The 13,724-nt window shown below is 37.2% G+C and overlaps 1 protein-coding gene across 10 annotated transcripts in view; it reads left to right on the top strand.

The window, feature by feature from the left end:
* Nucleotides 1-13,724, top strand: part of LINGO2 (leucine rich repeat and Ig domain containing 2) — a 498,204-nt gene that overhangs the window by 173,290 nt on the left and 311,190 nt on the right. For all 10 annotated transcript variants that reach the window (XR_014880382.1, XR_014880381.1, XR_014880380.1 and 7 more), the window contains exon 2: nucleotides 4,533-4,614. The gene's annotated coding sequence lies outside the window, so the exon portion shown is untranslated. The remainder of the gene's footprint in view (nucleotides 1-4,532; nucleotides 4,615-13,724) is intronic.

Raw genomic sequence — 13,724 nt, 5'->3', positions numbered from 1 at the left:
TTTTAAAAGAATTTCTTCAATACCAAGTCGTTGGGATATGGTCTAATTCTACAATTGATATCTCTTTTTTTTTTTTTTCTGAGCTTAATGTATATTGCAAACAATCCAATGCATCTGCTTAAAGAAAAACAACAACAACAAACCCACACTGATTGCCCTAGGCTTCTATGGGAATTTTTATTTGTGCAGTTCTTTAATGCCTGACAAGAAATGTGCATTTTTAAGTTTTGAACTAGGACAGACTTCCAAAACAAATAGATGATCTCAATGTATCATCTGTAAATTCCCATTGGAAGTCTTTTGAAAAAGTCTGTGATTTTATTTGAGGGAAAACATGACCACTAGCCTTACAGAATTGTATTGCCAAAAGAATTCATCATTTTATGTCTGAAACCTTCCGCTGAAATCTTAAAATAAAACTAATTAACTATGCTGTCAAGATGTAGTATTCAGCTTTATTAAAAGAATTATTAATAGGATGAATAAGGTTTTTATTCCTTTTTAAAATACAAAAAAAATTAACAGATTGACAGTTAAAACAGTAAGCTTTTTCAGCTGTGTTGTATCTCCACATTTTAACTCTATAGCCTTTAATGTTTGCTGTTATGTAGGCCATGTAACTTACTTTCCTGATGCTCATGCTTATTTTGAGCTTTTAGGGCAAAACAATCTTCATTCATTTTGGATGGGTCTTATGTCTTGCTCAAAAAATCCATCTAAAATCTCTGTATTATCTCCAAGCTGTCCCTGCTAGTGTGCTTTGGTGAATTCCTGTTTGATGTTGTGATGCTTTCAAAATTATTTTTGTGACAGTTGTCCTTTTTCTTCAAGCATCAGCTTGGCTGAGATTGCAATTAGACCACTGCAATATACACATTTCGGTAAAGTGATCTAGAGATAACAAAGGGTAATTCCTGCAGATTATTTTATTGCCATAAAATTTGACTGTGATTGGTAAAAATGTTCTGTGTTTTCCCTGCACAATCCATAAATCTTTTTGTTTGTTTTGGACTCCTCTCTCATCTGTCTCGTATTTTTTTTCCATTTGGGTTTGCTTCTTGGCTATTAAGCTGATGGTTTCACAAACATGCTTTCTCGTTCTCCTAGATCTCACTTCTGATTAAAGTCCGGTACTTTTTACGTACAGAGAGGGATTTTTGTTCCATGTGCATCACTGAACACCCGATGTGACTAAATTTCCTCTACTTTTTTACACCTGGTTAGTAAATGTGTACAATTCTCCATCACCAGCTTGGTACTGCCTAAACAGTAGCTTAGGGCCAAGGGCACCTTCTAAGATGAGACAGTAGTGACATCTCACTACCAGGGAAGATAATTAATTCCTCTGTCTCTTATTGTTTAGGCAGTCACTTACCTGCATAAGTATCTCTTCTATTGTCCCAGACAAACACATACCAAAGTTTTCTGATGGACTTGTTGAATGCCCATTGAATACCCGCTATTAGTCTTCTACTGCCACCTGGTTTTACCCTCAGAAATAATGTGCAATTGAGACAGATATTTTTACCATTTGTATTTTGATTTTTGAGTTTCTCCCTTAGATAGATTTTGGTATTGATACTCTACTATACTACTGCATGTTGCAGAGGACAGAAATTAGGCTACTTAAATTGTCCTTTGAAGCACAGTTCAGAGTTAAATTCTCCTTGGCCTCCAAAGGCTCAGACTGATCTTTATTTTAAATTTATGATCTCTGCTGCGAAAAGTGAAGGAAAATGTCTGCAATATTTAAAATAATTCCCATTTGTTTTAGCATAAAATAAATGAAACAAACTTTTGGAGATGTGGTGGGTTTGCTTATTTGTATGGTTTTGTTTGGTTGTTCCAGTTTTGTTCTGTATTTAGTCTGAGCAGAATCCCAACTAACAAAAGGCAAAATTCAAAAATAGTTACAATATTCCCTAGGAAGAGAAGACTTGAAAAAAATAAAGAAATAAAGGCCATGAGTTCAAATAAAGTTCCTCCCCTTCTCTATTAAAATCACCAGGTGAGTTTGCTCTGAACCTTTGAAACTTGCTCTTTATTTAGCTTAATGATACATAATACATTCAGGAATTCAATACAGTATAGACTGGTACAGTGGAATACATATTTAGACTGCAAGACACTTTTCCAGCACAGTGTGAAAGCATGCTGCTTCTGTGGGAAAGCGGTGTGGAAAGATTGCTGTTCTTAACATAGCTGTGCTTTCTTTTGGAGGAAAATACCTTTCATTGAAACAAATAATGCGGTCCAAAAATAATGAAGTCAGACATTGCAGTGGTGGCATAGCTTCTATACTCTTTGCTCTCTAATTGTGTCTCTAATCAGTAATAGAGCACATGCACTGCATAATCAAATTTGCTCTTACCAAAGCAGTATTGTCCTGTTGTAGCCTTTACCACAGAACAACACTGAAATAGAATTACTTTTTTTTCACTCATTCTCATAATGATTCCTTAAACGTAGTGGCAGCATCGCTCCTTAGGAGTGGACACCTCTGTCTTTCATAATCAAGAACATACGGTTTTATGTTTGTATGGTCCCAGGGGTTGGACTTGATGATCCTTGTGGATCATCCTTCTATCCTTCCAACGCAGGATATTCTATCACTCTGTGATTCTGTGAATTGCCAGGAGTGCATAAGAGAAGCTGTGGTGAATGGACTGGGAGATCATTACCAGCCTGTCCCTTATTCCTCAGCAGGACATGGATAGAAAGTAAGACCAAAAAAACCTGATGTGTTGAGGTAAGAACAGGGAGATCACTTATCAATTACAGACTCAGCTTAGCAAAAGTTCCCACAATTTATTGCTAGTTAAAAATGGAGTAGGATGGTGAAAAAAAAAAAGGACCTCAAACACCTTTCTCCATCCTCTACTTTAAGTTTTAACTTCACTTCTTCATTCCCAGTTCTTCCACTTCCTGTCCCCATGCTGAGCAGCACAGGGTGATGCAGAATGTGGCGTGCTCCCACGTTATGACAGTTTTGCTTCTTCTTTGCTCTTTTCCCCCAGACTGATGTGGGCCTCTCCTGGGCTGCAGGGAGCTGCCACTTCATACCTGGAGCACCTCCTGCCCTCTTCCTGTGCTGACCTTGAAGCATACTGGGCTGCTTCTCTCATATAGCTCACCCCTCTCTCCAAGCTGCCACTGTGCAGCAGTTTTCCCTTTCCTCAGTCTGCTCTTCTAGAGTGCACCCAGTGTTGCTCATGGCCTGGCTCTGGAAGCAGTGTCCCTGTTAGGGTTAGGGTTAGGGTTAGGGTTAGGGTTAGGGTTAGGGTTAGGGTTAGGGTTAGGGTTAGGGTTAGGCCTCCACTGCCTGCAGCCCCCCTGCACCCCCCTCCACGTAAACCCTAGTGATGGGTTTCTAGATTATTTGCTGAATTATTTCATTTCTTAAAAGTAATGATGTCTAGCGTATAATATTTTCAGCTAAATCCCATTGTGGATCAGCATTAAAAAAGACAATGTATGAAGTTTTCATTCTCAAATGATTTGACATGCCATTGTGGAATAAGATGGTTGAAAATGAGATGCTAAGGAGCTAATAGGGAACTGGAGCAAATCTCACGCTGAAGCTATCTCTGAGGAGCTGCTGGTGAGGTGAATGAGGAACTCAAGTTCTTCTGTGAGGGAAGCAGCTTTGTGCAGTGGAGTTTAAGAAGTTAAGTACATTTGTTTCCTTATTTTTTCTTGCTGTTATTTCACTTTTCAAATTAATATTTGTCATACAATAGTGTGCTTTATGAAGAGGTGCATAGCATTCTTTTTCAAGTCTTTGAAAGGTGATTTCCATATGGCAAGATCCAAAGTATTTTGCTGTCTTTGTTTGCTTTCTGAAAGGCTTAAGAGGTGTTGTTGATTGAAAGAGCTCATGGCATTTATTTCTGATTAATTTTCAGAAATAACAGTCATTCATAGCCCTTGGTATCAGTGTGGTTTGGATTATTGTATTATCTGTGACTCTTTTTCTTTACAAGGAATCATTCTGGTCCTGACAAACAAAAAGTGAGCACTTTTCTTACCTCCTTTATCTTTGCTTTTGAGTAGATTTTTTACCATGTGTTCCATTAAGGCAGATGGAAAATTGTGATTTCAATTCAATATGGCAAGGCTGAAGAGTCGGAGACATGGATGGAAAAGGCTGTGGAGGAGCCAGCTTCCATCACCAGTGGAAAAAAAGTTAATCTCCTGGAAATACTTTTATTTTTTCTGTCTTTTAAGTATAATACTTGTGTCAGTTTCACCTTCAGATCCCTTAGTAAGCTGCTTTCTAAGCTACTGTGGTTAACGCAGTTACCTGCTCCCCATGAGCGCTAGTGAATACACAGTATTATTTGGTATTACTGGAAGCTTTCACTTGCCTCTGCTCTGACATTTATGGTTCCAATATCTTTTCTGTTCCTTTTTGGATAGGAGCTAAATATGATCACAGACTGTCTCAAGGAATTTTACTAAGAACATTGCCATTTCTAAAACCTTGGTACAACATACAGATCTAAATGGATTTTCATCTTCTTGTTTTCTAGTAAGCGAGCAGCAGAGCTGGAAACCTTGGCAGTAAGTTCTTTGTCTTTCCTGCTTGTATCCATGGATCCTGGATTTTGCAAGGTAAATGTTCCATTTTAATTGATTCTAATTTTATACTGTTTATAATATTATAAGTACGTGACCTTATAATACCTCTAGCTGTTGAAGAAAATACCCTTGCTTATTGTCTCACTGGCATTTTCAGCAATGAATTGTATTAAAATACTCTCATAACTTAAAATAAATACAGTATGATGTTTTGGATTCATTAGCAAGCTTGCTTTCCTCTCAGGAAAAAAGAAAATGATGCTGTGATCTAAGTTATTTGTGAGTTTCCAAGTTATTGTTCCTATATTTCCATCAATCTGAGTGGATGAAGAGTTCATCAGAGCCTGAATATTTAAAACGGAATGTGAATGTATTTTTTTCTGTCAGGAGAACTGGTCTGCATTCTGTGTTTGTTGGTGATTTTGTGTTTATTGGACATTTTATTATGTGAGAGACAAAAAGTGATCCTTAGATGTACAAGGCTATATTTTACAATCCTTATTGCTGTACACTTTTTAAAATGAAAGGATCTTATTCCTGCTCTTAAACGTATTTCTTTATAATACTCTAAGTTATAATTTTCTATTATACTTTATTTATATTTCAATAGTAATCATGTAAAGTAAAATATGTGGAAAATTTAGTTTTGAAAGTTTGAAAATATTGCATGAAAAATAGCTTATTTTGATAGCTAATTTTGCTACCGTGAAAGACAGTGCTGCTTCTGTTAAGAAAATTATGTCCCTAAGTATCCCTTCTTCATCCTTAGTTTAGGATCTAGACTTAAGATTATTCTCTCTCCTTTAGGACTTGATTCACCTGTGACTTTAATCTTTTAAGTTGTTTTAGTTGTCTGTAGGAAAGAACATTCCTATCTGAATCTTTCTGCTATTGAAACTACCTCTTTTACACGCGGTGAAAAAAGGTTTTCAAAGGTGTTTTTTTGTGTTTTTTTTTTTCTTTTTTTAATTATATATTAAAAAGAATCAAACCAGAAGCTATGCAAAAGCTGCTGCAAATTCATGGTTTTAAATGAACTCTTGAGCTGAAGAGTTACCCCCTCTTGATAGAAGTGCCACTATGAGCTATATATTCAAGGTGAAAAAAATAGGCCCTTTTGAAAAATAAAATCAGCAGCCTTCCTAGCACCTAAGAAGGGGGAGTGAATATTCTGCTCTTCAGCGTTTATTTAACAAGCTGAACCCCAAGGCTGTGCATTTTAATGTATTGTATTTCTTTAGTAGGGAGAGAAAAAAGGGTGAATCAGACTTTACTTTGAGTGAAATCTGGCTATGAGATGTGGGTGGTGATTGTAAAAAGAAAAGTAACTGCATTTCCTTCTAGGCATCTTCTCAGGATGGAAGCCATTTGTAAATACTGAAAAAGGCTGCACATTTTCACCAGTTTTATTTCATATTGTAGAAACTGTAGAAAAAATCCTGTTGTAAGGAAAACACCAAACACAATGATTTTCCATATAGATTGTTCAGCTGTGAACAATAGGACTTGTTGGAAAAGTGTGGGTGATACTGTGTTACAAAGGGGAGCTGGTGCAACTTACAAGACTTTGTGTTATGTCACACAGGTCGTGTCTATTTTGAGATTTCAAAAATGGCAAACGCAGGAAGGCACTAGCAATTAGCAGTTTGATGGCCAAAGCTATAGTTTTACAAGACTTTAAACACATTTTCCATGATTAAGTTGCATCACATTCAAAGAAGGTTTAAGTGTATGCATAAACACTTGTTGAATTGGGGTAAATTTGGCTCAACGTCAGCTGAAGAAATGACAGTGAAGACAATGAGTAAAATTTGGAAGCATCTGTGCATGACATAGCAGCCAGCAAGTACTGGTCCTTCTCCATCACATATGCTAGATTAGTTTCTTATGCAAGATAATAGTTGCTGCTTCCCTGTTCCACACACAAAATTCTGTTTTTAAACAGAATTCAGTAAGAGCATTTAGTTGTGGTCTAAAAATGTACTTTTTATCTGAATTGGCCAGCTCTGACTTACTGAGCTTCCTTTGGTTGTAAGTGTAGTTAAATTTCAAGGTGCCATTGACTTTAGAGAGCCATGTATAATTTTTTGCATTGACATTTCAATAGCAAAACATCAATATTCTATTTGGAGTTGGCAATAAGTCACTGTCAGTGAGAATAGACTAATATGTCTTATGATGATGATTCTGTGTAGGCTAATGAGATGGTTTTAATCAGCCAGAAAGAAAAGTTCAGAGTTGCAGTTTCACCATTCTATTTTTAAAAAGGTTTGGGGAATTATTGTGAATGAAATTGTCTTTCATTCTACCTTTTGTCTTTCTACTTCTGAGACGATTCAGTGCCACCTACTTAACTTGTTTTCCTGGCATTCTTGCTAAGAATTTGGAATGCATAGTACATCACGGCTGTGGATTTGCATAATCTGATGTTGTGGAAGTTTTCTCTGTACTTTTGATTTAGTATTAGAGTGCTATAAAAAATGTCCTAAACTCTTGTATAGTCTTTAGGCATCTCAAGTCTGCCCTTACTAATGTAAAAAACATTAAGTACTAAGGTAAGGCATTAAAGCAATAAAGGTATACTTTCTATTTCTGTTATGGAAGTTAAAAAAGGAAAGGAGGGCTTTATTTCAGTGTCATCACGTTTGTCCAGTGCTCTGTAAGATGAAATTGTCTACATGAGCAGAAATTGTAAATTTGTTGTTTGGAGATTCAAAATGAAAAACAAGAAAATTCTGATGAAAAGATATGAATAAGGAAGCCATCCTTATGATGTGTCCTCTAATGTAATGTCCCAGTAGCTCTTTATGCCAGATGCTTGATTAAAGATCATTTTTCTTCCTGGATGAATATGAACTCGCATCTGGCTTCTTTGTGTGGGAATTCTCTTTCTCAGTGATTCATATAGTCCATTCACTGATCAGTAAATGCTAATTGGACCAGCAATCCTCCTAAGTATGCTTTGTAAGACTCTGGCTGATGAGTTGTTTTCCCTTTTTTCTTCAATGAACAGCCACCCAAAGAGAATACTTTGATGGTGCTGTAGTGCTACGCTTTAATTTTGGGTATCTACCTAGAGCAGAGGAGCTTAGGGAAGACCTCATGGCAGCTGCAGCTCCTCACAGGGAGTCAGGCGGGCAGTGCTGAGCTTTGCTCTCTGGGGACAGTGACAGAGGGAATGGCTTGGAGCTACGTCAGGGGAGGGTCAGGTTGGGTGTAGGAAAAAGATTTTCCCAGAGGGCGCTGGGCATGGCTCAGCTCTGCAGGGCCATGGGCATGGCCCTGAGCTTCTGGAGCTTAGGGTGTGTTTGGCCACCGCTCTCAGACACAGGGTTTGGGTGCTTCTGTGTGGAGCTGGGGGTTAGGCTCAATGTTCTTTGTGGGTCCCTTCCAACATTTCTGTGATTCCGTAATTCTATAAACTGGCTGTACACAACTGAATGAATAACAGCGATATGAAGGCCATCTGACAGTGGCTGTTGCTGATACTGCGTTCTTGTAGCCAGACTAATATCATTTCCCTCCCAAATGTTCAACACTGCTTTGAGAAGTGATTTTTACTATTGTGATTAGCTCCAGTTTCAGCATTCCAGGGAGAATAGCATTTTTTTTATCATCAGATATAGCCAAGTTTCATGTTCATACAGTGCATATCAAGAAGTAATTAACCAGTGTTGCCATTGTCTTACATATTCACTCTAATTTATTGTTCTTAAAACAACTGTATTTAATGTTTAACCTTACTGAATTTGATGGAGTAGCACCTGTATATTGAGAAAAAAATACATCTCTGGAACAGTCATAGAGGGGAAAAATCAATTCTGAATGACAGAGTACTTTTCCCTTCTGCTGTTGATGATTCTTCCATACTCTTGATTAAAAAAAATCTTATCCAGGGGTTTGGTAATATAATTAATTAAGATTTCTTAGATCTCTTACTGTTACCAGATGTACTTGCCTGAATATGAGTAAAAGCTATTGCAATAGCTGTGCTTTTTTGACTACTAGCTACTGTTCTTCAGTCTAAAAAGGAAATTTTGAATAGTTGTGATAGAATGAGTAGAAATATATGCAACACAGTACATAAATGCAAAAAGTGGATCCTTGGAAACTTAAACCATTTGTTTTAATTCACGTGCTTGACTCCTCTCTGATGATTCAATCTAGTATCTTCAAAAGAGATCACTTTCAGCACTTAGGTTATGCTGCCTAAAGGAGTATAATTTTCAATAAATTCTAATCACTCTTTTTATAGAAATCAGGCTTTCTGTAAGTTCGAAGCACACTGCAATAAAATCACTCTAAGAGATCTTTGCTGGCATAGAGCCACAAGACCTACTGATTCTTAGAACTTCCAGAATAAATTGAGATAATCTACTTAAGACTTTTCAGGTATCAACATATCAATACATGCTTAAAACTGATGCAGAGCAATGAGGACCATCATTTGGAGACACGTGCTGCTCATTCCATAGAGATAGTCCAGTTTGCTCCATGGCTTTCCCCAAGTGTCACAGGGAGTTTTCATTTAGAGAGGGCATAAAATTACTGTTTGGAAATGATAAGCGTAACCTCAGTAATCTTTGGTTTTGAAGAATAATGAGATCAGTCAGAGCTGAGCACGGAAGAATCTGCCAGAATTCACAGTTTAAAGGAGATTTCTTTGTGTGTGCAAACATTACGTAGAGCTACTCTGCAGTCACTTCCTAGGTTACAGAAGAGAAGAACACCTTGATCAAACCTGCATGAGCTATTGTCTCCTTTTAGTATCAGTGCCAAAAAACTTCCATTTTCTGTCACAAGCAATGTACCATTTTAGATTGTGCATCTCCCTTGAAATAACAGAACCAGCCTTTGACTTTCCTTCATGCCTTACTCACAGCTTCACTTTGCATCCTTAAATCTCTTTTTTTGCATTTTCAGCATTGCAGCCTAATTTTTGGTATGTAATTTTGCAGTGAGAGATCATCATAGTAAAATAGTGTGCTGCATTTCATTAATCAGAAAGTATATGAGCAGGAAACAAAAGGAATAATTTTGTATATTATTACTGTCAATACAAGGGTGACACTTGAGCTACAGTAGGAATAAAAGGTAAAAGGAGATTTTATCAAGGTAGTGCATGTTAGTATTGAAACTGAACAGAGTATGCTGGTTTATTTTGATGTTGGAAGAAGAATTTACATGCCTGAAAGTGTTTTTCAGTCCCTGACTAGCAGAAAAATGAACATAGAAAAATCTGATATGTAGCAGCAACCTGATGGTATGCAGTTTTTTAATAAATATATAGGTGATCACAGCTTAACACCTTGAATTCTTTGACATAATTTGTATTTTTAGAATAGTTCTTATTTCTGGAGTAAAATATATCAGTACCACTAGAAATACATAGAAGTTTTTGACGTGAATGTCACATTTCATTCTTGAATAAAAGTTTCTGAGCTTGATTACAAGTGTGTTTATTGCCTCAATGTGAATTAAGTTATGTTTAGACAAGAAGATCATTTTCAGGCTTGCTATTTGCTGAAATTTAATCAGCTGGCCACTGTGGTGTGTCTCATCGAAGCTGATGGACAGAAGGACCTTCTGCCAGGCAGGGCGTTTTGAAGCAGGTAATAGGCTACTGGGGAGCTATGATCAAGTGCAGCTTCCCGGGAGAGAAAGCCCTTTGTCAGATCCATTAGAAAGTCTTTGAATGTGTGAGGAAGAACAGGTCACCCATTTTGCGTGAATGAGGACACTTATAGGTCAATTGAACTTTAATGTAGTTTGACGTGTCTTGAGAAAGCACTCACGCTGAGAAGCACACAGCTCATCTACTGTCCGGAATCCTGAATGAGAGCTGTGGGTATTCCAAAGGCAGGAAGGGATATTTTTCCACAAATGCTTCTTTCAGAGTGATTTCTGCAAAGATGAATGCTATTAACGGTATCACAAGAGGAAATGCTACTGTTATCACGTGCTTAAAAGCAAAAGCATGAGGGCTGAGGGGTGAATAGAATAATTAGAATATCTCACCTCAATAAATCTGGAGGTAGAAAAGCAACATGCTCCTCACTTTGCATTTAGATAGCAGGCTGAGACAAATAGTCTTCCAGATTTCCCATAGAGCCATCATGACTGATTTCCTTTGCATGGGGAGAGCCGTGTGCTGCTCCTGATCTGTCTCTGAAGAGTACCACTGCAGCTTCGAAGGCTGTTCTTCAGACTCTCTCAGTAAAGGCAGTAAACAGAATAAATCCATCTTTTTCCACAGATGACTGTTTTGCCTGTGTAACTCTGAACATATATTTGGTCTCTTTCTGGAATCATTCCCCCCCAACATTTGGCCTTGTAATGGGGAAGGCAATTTAGCAACAATTACACAAAAGCAGAGTAGTTTTAATTGGAAGGGTTTAAAATAGCTTCTAGTCACCTTCATCTGCTATCAAAAAAAAAAAAAAAAAAAGGTACCATTTATTCAAATGTATTCACTCTAAAAATATTTGTATAAATTAAGCAGAAAGCAGCCACCATTTCAGTTTCATGATGTCTTGTCAGACAGGAAGATCAGTGCCTCAGTCACACATAAAGGTTGATTCAGAAGAGGGAGGGTTGGAGAGAAGAGAATGAACTAAGAATTGTATGATTTTAGCTTTAGTTTGGACATGAGAAGAACAGTGATTCCTTTCAAAATCAAAATCCCAGCATTGCTGGAGACAGTAGGCTATTTCTGTGGTATTCATGCCATGTGAAACCTTGCCATTTCTAATGTATTTCCCTATGCACAATTTCATCAGTGTCTAATTCATGTCATTCAGCACAAAAATTAAAGGCCGCATTCTGTGCTAATATAACTCATGGTATATCTGGAGTTATAATAGCTCACAGGTAATATAATAGCTCACAGTAGCCCTCAGATTTATTTTTGTGCTTCTCATTCCATTATAGTGATGCTCAATGGATAAGCATTTCAAAATATTTTTGAATAAGAAGTTGGTGGAAATTGTTCGTTCACTTGAACATTTCCAAAGTAAAAATGTTTATGATTTATTTTCTGTAACAGATGTTCTTGACTTCTGTTCTGTCTAAAAAAATACCAAATAGTGAAATTTGGCAGAATTTTGTTGTGTGCAGTAAGAGCAATCAAAGCAGCATGCCTTCAGATGGTACCCAGGAGCCAAAAATACATCTACTTTAATTTCAATTATGAAATATTAGGATCGCCTACACTGCCTTAGCAAATCAGACTTATTTAACAAACATTAGGAAGAGAGATAAAAAATTATATGCAAAAGTTATGTTGTTCCTACCTAAGAATGGATATTTGCAATATTCTTAGGCTCCTGAACATCTTCTTAAGCAAAAACAGTAACACACAAACAAAGTACACTGAAATTGTTTGTCCTCTTTGAGGAACCTGGCTGTGCTTACTATTGGATGTACTAAAGGAAAGCCAGGACATGTACTTTGGAAGTCTGTAAGCACCTCCTGCCTGTATGTTTCCTTAACATCGTTTTTCAGTATTGAATGGTATACATTCAGTAGTTGGTGATGAAATAAGATGGGTTTGATGACTTAGGTTCTGACAGCACCAGAGTGCCTGGCCGATAAAATTAAGGATATAAACAGATTTTTATAAAGCCACGCCACGCTCCTCTTACATTGTTGTTGCTTTCTCCAAACACATAAAAATGGCTTACATGTAGCATAGTATGGTGTGTTTGTTGTTTTTTTTTTTTTTCTTTTCTTTCCCACTTGTGTTTGGAAACCACTCATGCCCAGGTGTATCTGCCTAGCTATTTGCATCTGTTATTTCCAGAGCATTCTTTTTCTTCTGTGTTTCTTTCCCGGTTTTCATGACCCACTCTTCTTACACCTTGTCTTTTCACAGATGGCAGCACTTCTGAGAAGCAGGGGTGTTTGTTATAAAAACAGAATCAAAGCCTTTGTAGTTTTGTTCAGAATTTTTCAAGAAAACTTGTGTTGTCTAAAAAAGGGTTTGAACTTATAGCATACACTATAATTATGCACGCATGCAAAACAACTGTAGCAGGACGCAGACAAGCAAAAAAAAAAAAAAAAACATTTGAGTGTGAAAATAACTTGCACTTGGAGAACCTGCAGAAAGAAAAGTATGAAAGCTGCTCCAAAAGTAATTCCTCCTATTTTATGGTGTTGACCTGCAACATCATTCTATTCTGGTGTGACTGATGGCAGCATTGTATGACACAATGGTTTCTGCAGTAAAGGGTGTGTCATTGCATTCCTCCATGTGAAAAAAATAGGACTGACTGACTCATTGGCTCTTGTGAACACTGATGGAGACAAACTAGTGAAGAGGTGACAGCGACAGCAGTCAGCTCCACTGGTGCAGGTATTTATGAACACGACGTACAGGTTCTTGTTCATTGCTGGTGAAAATGCAGAGCTAGTGGTTACAAATATATTGAAAAATGGTGTTTTTTAGCTGAGATGTTGTCCTGTCAAATAGTGTTAATTTGCTCTTTGTATCATTGTAGTTTCCATAAAAATAAATAGGAGTAGGACTACATACTAGTTGGAGGGACTGAAGAGCAGCAGTTATGCTGCATGACATCCCAAAATGTGGGACTCTTGCCAGCAAAGGTGAAAGTGATCACCGGAAACAATGCAGGGAAGATAAGGTGCAGTAACTGTTTTTTTAATTCTAATTATATTGCAGCTAGAAAATGTGAGCATGGTTCCAAAGAGTGTCAGTTTTGGCAAAACTGACCATGGTGACAGGTAGATAAACCAGGCACGAAAAAAAGAGACTGAAAAGAAAGGAGGAGTAACTCTCTAAGGAAATAAGACTTGAACTTTGAGTAGAAACCATTGTAGTTAATGTGAATGACTCATTCTAGTCAAGATTCTGATACTGGCAGTTCAACATTTCTTGCAGAGTTTTGGACTGCAGACATAATGTCTACTTCTTACTCTGGGCCTGAAATGCTTATACTTTTTAAGCTGTGTATGACATAATGTGATAATATTCCAGCATCATTTAACCATATTATCGTGCTCCTCAGTTCTGCTGAGTGTTTTAATTACAGGAATTCATTTTACCAATATATTTGATGTGCAGAAATAAAATAGAATTAATCAGTTGTAGTTGCTGTAGTCAGCAAAAGTGTGTTTCAAGA

The sequence above is a fragment of the Meleagris gallopavo genome, chromosome Z (assembly GCF_905368555.1).
Source record: "Meleagris gallopavo chromosome Z, MGAL_WU_HG_1.1, whole genome shotgun sequence".
NCBI classification, from domain to species: domain Eukaryota; kingdom Metazoa; phylum Chordata; class Aves; order Galliformes; family Phasianidae; genus Meleagris; species Meleagris gallopavo.
Note: the sequence above shows the minus strand (reverse complement) of the source record. Positions and strands in the feature narration are given on the sequence as shown.